Below are 8,569 nucleotides of genomic sequence, written 5' to 3'. Positions count from 1 at the left end.
AGTATGATCAAGATTATGATGGCATGTCACTCAAGAAATTATCTTTGTTATCGTTTTACCCGCTCGGGACGAGCAGAACTAAGCTTGGGGATGCTGATACGTCTCCAACGTATCGATAATTTCTTGTGTTCCATGCCACATTATTGATGTTATCTACATGTTTTATGCACACTTTATGTCATATTCGTGCATTTTACGGAACTAACCTATTAACAAGATGCCGAAGTGCCGGTTCTGTTTTCTGCTTGTTTTTGGTTTCAGAAATCCTAGTAACGAAATATTCTCGGAATCGGATGAAATCAACGCCAAAGATCTTAGAATCCCCGGAAGCATCCAGAACACACCGAGAGAGGTCGGAGGGGGCCACGAGGCCCACCAAACCATAGGCTGGCGCGGCCGAGAGGGGGGCCGCGCCGCCCTATAGTCTGGCCCCCTGTCGGCCCTCTGCGCCGCCTCTTCGCCTATATAAAGCCCCTGGATCGAAAACCACGATGCGAAGAACCACGATACGGAAAACCTTCCGGAGCCGCCGCCATCGCGAAGCCAAGATGCGGGGACGGGAGTCTCGTTCGGCACCCTGCCGGAGCGGGGAAGTGCCCCGGAAGGCTTCTCCATCGACACCGCTGCCATCTCCACCGCCATCTTCATCACCGCTGTTGCTCCCATGAGGAGGGAGTAGTTCTCCATCGAGGCTCGGGGTTGTACCGGTAGCTATGTGGTTCATCTCTCTCCTATGTGTTTCAATACAATAATCTCATGAGCTGCCTTACATGATTGAGATTCATATGATGATGCTTGTAATCTAGATGTCATTATGCTAGTCAAGTGAGTTTTACTTATGTGATCTCAGGAGACTCCTTGTCCCACGTGTGTAAAGGTGACGAGTGTGTGCACCGTGTGGGTCTCTTAGGCCATATTTCACGAGAATACTTACTCAATGTTGAATGGCATAGTGAGGTGCTTATTTATATCTCTTTATGATTGCAGCATGTTTTGTATCACAATTTATCTATGTGCTACTCTAGTGATTTGTTATTAAAGTAGTTTATTCCTCTCGCATGTGTGCAAAGGTGACGAGTGCGTGCACGTGTTAGTACTTGGTTTATGCTATGATCATGATCTCTTGTAGATTGCGAAGTTAACTATTGCTATGATAATATTGATGTGATCTATTCTTCCTACATATGCATGAAGGTGACGGTGTGCATGCTATGCTAGTACTTGGTTTAGTGCTGTTGATCTATCTTACACTAAAGGTTACTAAAATATGAGCATTATTGTGGAGCTTGTTAACTCCGGCATTGAGGGTTCGTGTAATCCTACGCAATGTGTTCATCATCCAGCAAAAGTGTAGAGTATGCATTTATCTGTTCTGTTATGTGATCGATGTTGAGAGTGTCCACTAGTGAAAGTCTAATCCCTAGGCCTTGTTCCTAAATACTGCTGTTGCTGCTTGTTTCTTGTTTTCTTTGCGTTACTCTACTGCTGCGTTACTCTACTTGCTTGTTTCTTGTCCTGGGCAAAGCACCTGTTACTGTTGCCGTTGCTACTACTTATTCATACCACTGTATTTCACTATCTCTTCGCCGAACTAGTGCACCTATTAGGTGTGTTGGGGACACAAGAGACTTCTTGCTTTGTGGTTGCGGGGTTGCATGAGAGGGATATCTTTGACCTCTTCCTCCCTGAGTTCGATAAACCTTGGGTATCCACTTAAGGGAAACTTGTTGCTGTTCTACAAACCTCTGCTCTTGGAGGCCCAACACTGTCTACAAGAATAGAAGCTCCCGTAGACATCAGCGGCTTCTGCAAGAAATTCAATTGGAGGAAATCATTGACGGATCCATAAAAAGTAATAATCTACAAGAGACGTATGAAAAAGCTTACCAAGTAGAGCCAAGGCAGATTGACGAAGGAGCTCATCCTTCTCTGCTGCTTGAGCTTCCTCCTCCTTCAGCCTCTCTTTCAGCTTGCTCAGCTCATCTTTTAGGGAGTCGACCTCCTGGCTAGCTATGGCAGCCTTTTTGATGGCACCATCTAACTTTGAAGAGGAAGACTTAGCTTCCTCCTGCAATCGAACTTTGTCCGCCTCCAGGGAGGTAAATTGAGAGGCGAAGGCTGATGTCTACGGGAGCTTCTATTCTTGTAGACAGTGTTGGGCCTCCAAGAGCAGAGGTTTGTAGAACAGCAGCAAGTTTCCCTTAAGTGGATCACCCAAGGTTTATCGATCTCAGGGAGGAAGAGGTCAAAGATATCCCTCTCATGCAACCCTGCAACCACAAAGCAAGAAGTCTCTTGTGTCCCCAACACACCTAATAGGTGCACTAGTTCGGCGAAGAGATAGTGAAATACGAGTGGTATGAATAAGTAGTAGCAACGGCACCAGAAAAGTGCTTTGCCCGGGACGATAAACAAGCGGTAGTAACGCAGCGGTAGTAACGCGAGTAGAAACGAGTAAACAAGCAGCGATAGCGATATTTAGGAACAAGGCCTAGGGATTAGACTTTCACTAGTGGACACTCTCAACATTGATCACATAACGAGAATAGATAAATGCATACTCTACACTCTCTTGTTGGATGATGAACACATTGCGTAGGATTACACGAACCCTCAATGCCGGAGTTAACAAGCTCCACAATTCAATGTTCATATTTAAATAACCTTAGAGTGCATGAAAGATCAACACGACTAAACCAAGTACTAACATAGCATGCACACTATCACCTTCACGCCACGTAGGAGGAATAGATCATATCAATACTATCATAGCAATAGTTAACTTCACAATCTACAAGAGATCATGATCATAGCATACGCCAAGTACTAACACGGATGCACACACTTGTCACCATTACACCGTGCGGGAGGAATAAAACTACTTTAATAACACATCACTAGAGTAGCACATAGATAAATTGTGATACAAAACACATTGCAATCATAAAGAGATATAAATAAGCACTTCACTACGCCATTCATAACGGTGAGTAAGTATTACGTGAAATATAGCCTAAGAGACCCACACGGTGCACACACTTGTCACCTTTACACACGTGGGACAAGGAGTCTCCAGGAGATCACATAAGTAAAACTCACTTGACTAGCATAATGACATCTAGATTACAAGCATCATCATATGAATCTCAATCATGTAAGGCAGCTCATGAGATTATTGTATTGAAGCACATAGGAGAGATATGAACCACATAGCTCCTACGGTACAGCCCCGAGCCTCGATGGAGAACTACTCCCTCCTCATGGGAGACGATAGCGGTGATGAAGATGGCGGTGGAGATGGCGGTGTCGATGGAGAAGCCTTCGGGGCACTTCCCCGCTCCGGCGGCGTGCCGGAACAGAGACTCCTGTCCCCGGATCTTGGCTTCGCGATGGCGGCGGCTCCGGAAGGTTTCTCGTATCGTGGTTTTTCGCATCGAGGTTTTCGCGACGGAGGCTTTAAGTAGGCGGAAGAGGCGGAGTCGGAGGGCCGACGAGGGGCCCACACCATAGGGCGGCGCGGGCCCGCGGTGGCCGCGCCGCCATGTGGTGTGCGCCACCTCGTGGCCCCCCTCGGCGGCTCTCGGGTGTTCGGATGCTTCCGGGCAAAATAGGAACCCAGGCGTTGATTTCGTCCAATTCAGAGAATATTTCGTTACTAGGATTTCTGAAACCAAAAACAGCAGAAAACGAGAACTGGCCTTTCGGCATCTCGTCAATAGGTTAGTTCCAGAAAATGCACGAATATGACATAAAGTGTGCATAAAACATGTAGATATCATCAATAATGTGGCATGGAACATAAGAAATTATCGATACGTCGGAGACGTATCATGTTCCATGCTTGTTTTATGACAATACTTACATGTTTTGCTCGCACTTTATGATGTTTTTATGCATTTTCCGGAACTAACCTATTAACAAGATGCCGAAGTGCCGATTCTGTTTTCTGTTGTTTTGGTTCCGAAAGGCCGTTTGAGCAATATTCTCGAATCGGACGAAATCAGCGCCCGGAACCTTATTTTCCCGGAAGCTTCCGAAAGTCGAGAGGGACCGGAGGGGAGCCACGGGGCCCCACACGTGTTGGCGGCACGGCCCGGGAGGCGCCCTAGTGTGAGGGGCCCCGTGGCCCTCCGACTCGACTCTTCGCCTATTTAAGCCGTCCCGACCTAAAACTTCGATACCAATTGACGAAACTCGAGAAAGACTCCGGGGCGCCGCCACCATCGCGAAACTCCGTTTCGGGGGACGAAGTCTGCGTTCAGGCACCTGTCGGGACGGGGAAGTGCCCCGGAAGCCATCTCCATCGACGCCACCGCCTCCATCATGCTCCGTGAGTAGTTCCCCCATGGACTACGGGTTCTAGGCTGTAGCTAGTTGGTATTCTCTCCCCCATGTACTTCAATACAATGATCTCATGAGCTGCCTTACATGATTGAGATTCATCGATGTAATCGGTGTTGTGTTTGTTGGGATCCGATGGATTGTTACATTATGATTAGTCTATCTATAAAGTTTGTGAAGTTATTGTTCTTGCAATCTTGTTGTGTTTAATGCTTGTCACTAGGGCCTGAGTGGCATGATCTTAGATTTAAGCTCTATACTTATTGCTTAGATTGTATCTACAAGTTGTTTGCACATGTCTATGTCCGGAACCAGAGGCCCCAAAGTGACAACAATTGGGATAAGCTGGAGGGAAGGCTTAGGTATGAGGATCACATGTTTTCACCAAGTGTTAATGCTTTGCTCCGGTGCTCTATTAAAAGGAGTACCTTAATTTCCGAGTAGATTCCCTAGAGGCCCGATCTTGCCATGTTGGTTGGACAAAAGATGTTGTACAAGTTTCTCATTGCGAGCACGTATGACTATATATGGAAAACATGCCTACATGATTAATAATCTTGATGTTATGTCTTAATGCTATTTCAATCCTATCAATTGCCCAAGCTGTAATTTGTTCACCCAACACTTGTTATTGGAGAGTTACCACTAGTGTAGATAGGTGGGAACCTCGGTCCATCTTTCATCATCATATACTCGTTCTACATGTCATTGGAAGTAGTATCAACTATTTTACTGGTGCCATTGCCTCTCGTGTTACTATTACTGCTGTTGTGTTACTTGTTACTATTGCTCTCATATCACTTGCTACTTTCACATCACCCATGTTACTAGTGCTTTTCCAGGTGCGAGCTGAATTGACAACTCGGTTGTTAAGGCTTATAAGTATTCTTTACCTCCCCTTGTGTCGAATCAATAAATTTGGGTTTTACTTCCCTCGAAGACTATTAGCGATCCCCTATACTTGTGGGTTATCAAGACTATTTTTACGGCGCCGTTGCCGGGGAGGCATAGCTCTACTCATAAGTTCACACAGGGAGTACACTCTACCTCTCTCTCGTTTTTGTTTTATTTTATTTTGTTTTGCTTAGTTTACTTTTGTCTAGTTTATTTGTGCTTAGTTTATTTCTGTCTAGTATTGTTTTGCTTAGTTTACTTTTGCTTAGTTTCTTTTTGTCTTGTTTTATTTTTCCTATATACCCAAAAATCCATAAAAATTTGAAAAACCGAAAAATTAAAAACTGTTGCTATGGGAGAACCTACAACCTATTTGGAGCTTATTGAATTATATAATAATTATAGAGAATCAAGAACGGGTAAAGTTATGAGTGTTGTGATAGAAAAAGCTGAATACAATTGCTAAAATCTTGCTTAAACGCCATGATATAAACTGTTGCTCTAAACGGGATACTAAACATCTTAAATTTCAATGTGGCTTTAGTGAGGAAGTTTTAATTAAGAACTATAATTGGAATAGCTATATTCATCTTGGGTTCGAAGAGGTAGAACAATTTGTCATATTTATGGGAGCCTCCGAGATAGAATCCTTCATGTCTAAAAATTATGAAACTTGTCTTGTTTGTAAGGACCTTAAAGATTATGTCTCTTCTATCCTTAATTTTTGCATACAAAGCTACGGTGATAATCCTTATATCATTGATTATAAAGAGAGACTCATTAATGCACAAGAATGCACTCACAATTTGCGGGAACCGAGTGGAAGAAGAAATTGATGAACACGAAAGCTCATTGGATGAAAAAGAGGAGGAAATCGATGAACACGAAAGCTCATTGGATGAAAAAGAAGAGGAGAGTGATGAACAAAAGGAGGAAGAATGGATTAGCTACCCATGCCAACCTTCTAATGAGAGTAACTCTTTATCTCTTACACTATTTGATTGTCCTCCATGCTTACCAAAGGCGGATGAATGTTATGTTCATGTGGATTCTCTTGAAATATTCCCTATGAGTAAAACTTGTGAGAATAATTATGCTACTGTTATTCATGATAATCCATGCTATTTTGATAAATCTTATGATAATGCTTTGTTTGTGCCTGATGTCGATATGCATGGTACTAAAGAGTTTTGCTTGGCAAATGTTTATGATAAATCTCTAGATGATGGTCCTATGGTACTTGATAATATTAATTGTACTACTAATGAAAATGGGATTGGAGAGTTCTTGACTTTATCTATGAGTCCCATATCTTTTGAGATTGATCAATCATCTTGTTACATTATTGATAAAAGTGGGTTTGAAAGTTTTAATCCTATTATTTCAGAGCTTGATAAAAATTATGTGTTTGTGAATCATGAAAAGCATGTTGTATGTGATAGTTATATTGTTGAGTTTATTCATGAAGCTACTGAAAATTATTATGAGAGAGGAAAATATGGTTGTAGAAATTTGCATGGTACTAAAACACCTCTCTATATGCTTAAAATTTTGAAGTTACTCTTGTTTTATCTTCTTATGCTTGTCACTTTGTTCTTCATGAATTTATTTGTGTACAAGATTCCTATGCATAGGAAGTGGGTTAGACTTAAATGTGTTTTTAACTTGCTTTTTGATGCTCTCCTTTGCTTCAACTCTTATTTCTTGCGAGTGCATCATTAAAGCTACTTGAGCCCATCTTAATGGCTATAAAGAAAGCACTTCTTGGGAGATAACCCATGTCTTTATTTTGCTACTTGTTTTGTTGTGTTTTGGAAGTTGTTACTACTGTAGCAACCTCTCCTTATCTTTATTTTATTGCAATGTTGTGCCAAGTGAAGTCTCTAATAGAAGGTTGATGCTAGATTTGGATTTACTGCACGAAACAGATTTCTTCTTTGTCACGAATTTGGGTATGATTCTCTGTAGGTAACTCGAGAAAAATCTGCCAATTTACGTGAGTGATCCTGCAGATATGTACGCAACTTTCATTAGTTTTGAGTTTTCGATTTGAGCAACGGAAGTACCTCTTAAAAATTCGTGTTTACTTGGCTGTTCTGTTTTGATGATTCTGTCTCTGTTTTTGCATTGTCTCTTGTGGACTTTAAGTGAGGCTTTCTAGACGTGGAGAGCTGTAGCTAATGTTTTATTGAGTTCTTGCAATGTGTCACTACAGGACTAAAGTGGATTAAAGTTTTTGAGTACTAACCCCTCTAATGAAGTTTATGAGAAGTTTGGTGTGAAGGAAGTTTTCAAGGGTCAAGAGAGGAGGATGATATATGATCAAGAAGAGTGAAAAGTCTAAGCTTGGGGATGCCCCAGTGGTTCATCCCTGCATATTTCAAGAAGACTCAAGCGTCTAAGCTTGGGGATGCCCAAGGCATCCCCTTCTTCATCAACTTATCAGGTTTCTTCTATTGAAACTATATTTTTATTCGGTCACATCTTATGTTCTTTACTTGGAGCGTCTGTGTGTTTTTATTTTTGTTTTTGTTTGAATAAGATCGGATCCTAGAAATCCTTGTGTGGGAGAGATACACGCTCTGCTTTTTCATATGAACACTTATGTTCTTCGTTTTAGTTTTAATGTTCAATGACAAAAGTTGGAAGCTATTGCATTTATTGTTATTTGGTTGGAAACAGAAAATGCCTCATATTGTCTTGAATAATTTGATACTTGGCAATTGTTTTGAGCTCTCAAGTAGATCATGTTTCTCTTGCATCATGTAGTTTAAACCTATTAGTGGAGAAATACCATAGAGCTTGTTGAAATTGGTTTGCATGATTGGTCTCTCTAAGATCTAGATATTTTACGGTAAAAGTGTTTGAGCAACAAGGAAGACGAGTGTAGAGTCTTATAATGCTTGCAATATGTTCTTATGTAAGTTTTGTTGTACCGGTTCATACTTGTGTTTGCTTCAAACAACCTTGCTAGCCAAAGCCCTGTGCTGAGAGGAAATGCTTCTCGTGCATCCAAAACCTTGAGCCAAAACCTATGCCATTTGTGTCCACCATACCTACCTACTATGTGGTATTTTCTGCCATTCCAAGTAAATACTTCATGTGCTACCTTTAAACAATTCAAAACTTTATTATCTCTTATTTGTGTCAATGTTTTATAGCTCATGAGGAAGTATGTGGTGTTTTATCTTTCAATCTTGTTGGGCAGCTTTCACCAATGGACTAGTGGCATCATCCGCTTATCCAATAATTTTGCAAAAAGAGGCTGGCAATGGGGTTCCCGACCCCAATTAATTAACCTTCGCTAATAATAATTCTCTTCACGTGTTTTGCC

Source organism: Lolium rigidum, chromosome 7 (assembly GCF_022539505.1).
Source record: "Lolium rigidum isolate FL_2022 chromosome 7, APGP_CSIRO_Lrig_0.1, whole genome shotgun sequence".
Classification (NCBI taxonomy): Eukaryota; Viridiplantae; Streptophyta; class Magnoliopsida; order Poales; family Poaceae; genus Lolium; species Lolium rigidum.
This window is presented reverse-complemented; position numbering follows the sequence as displayed.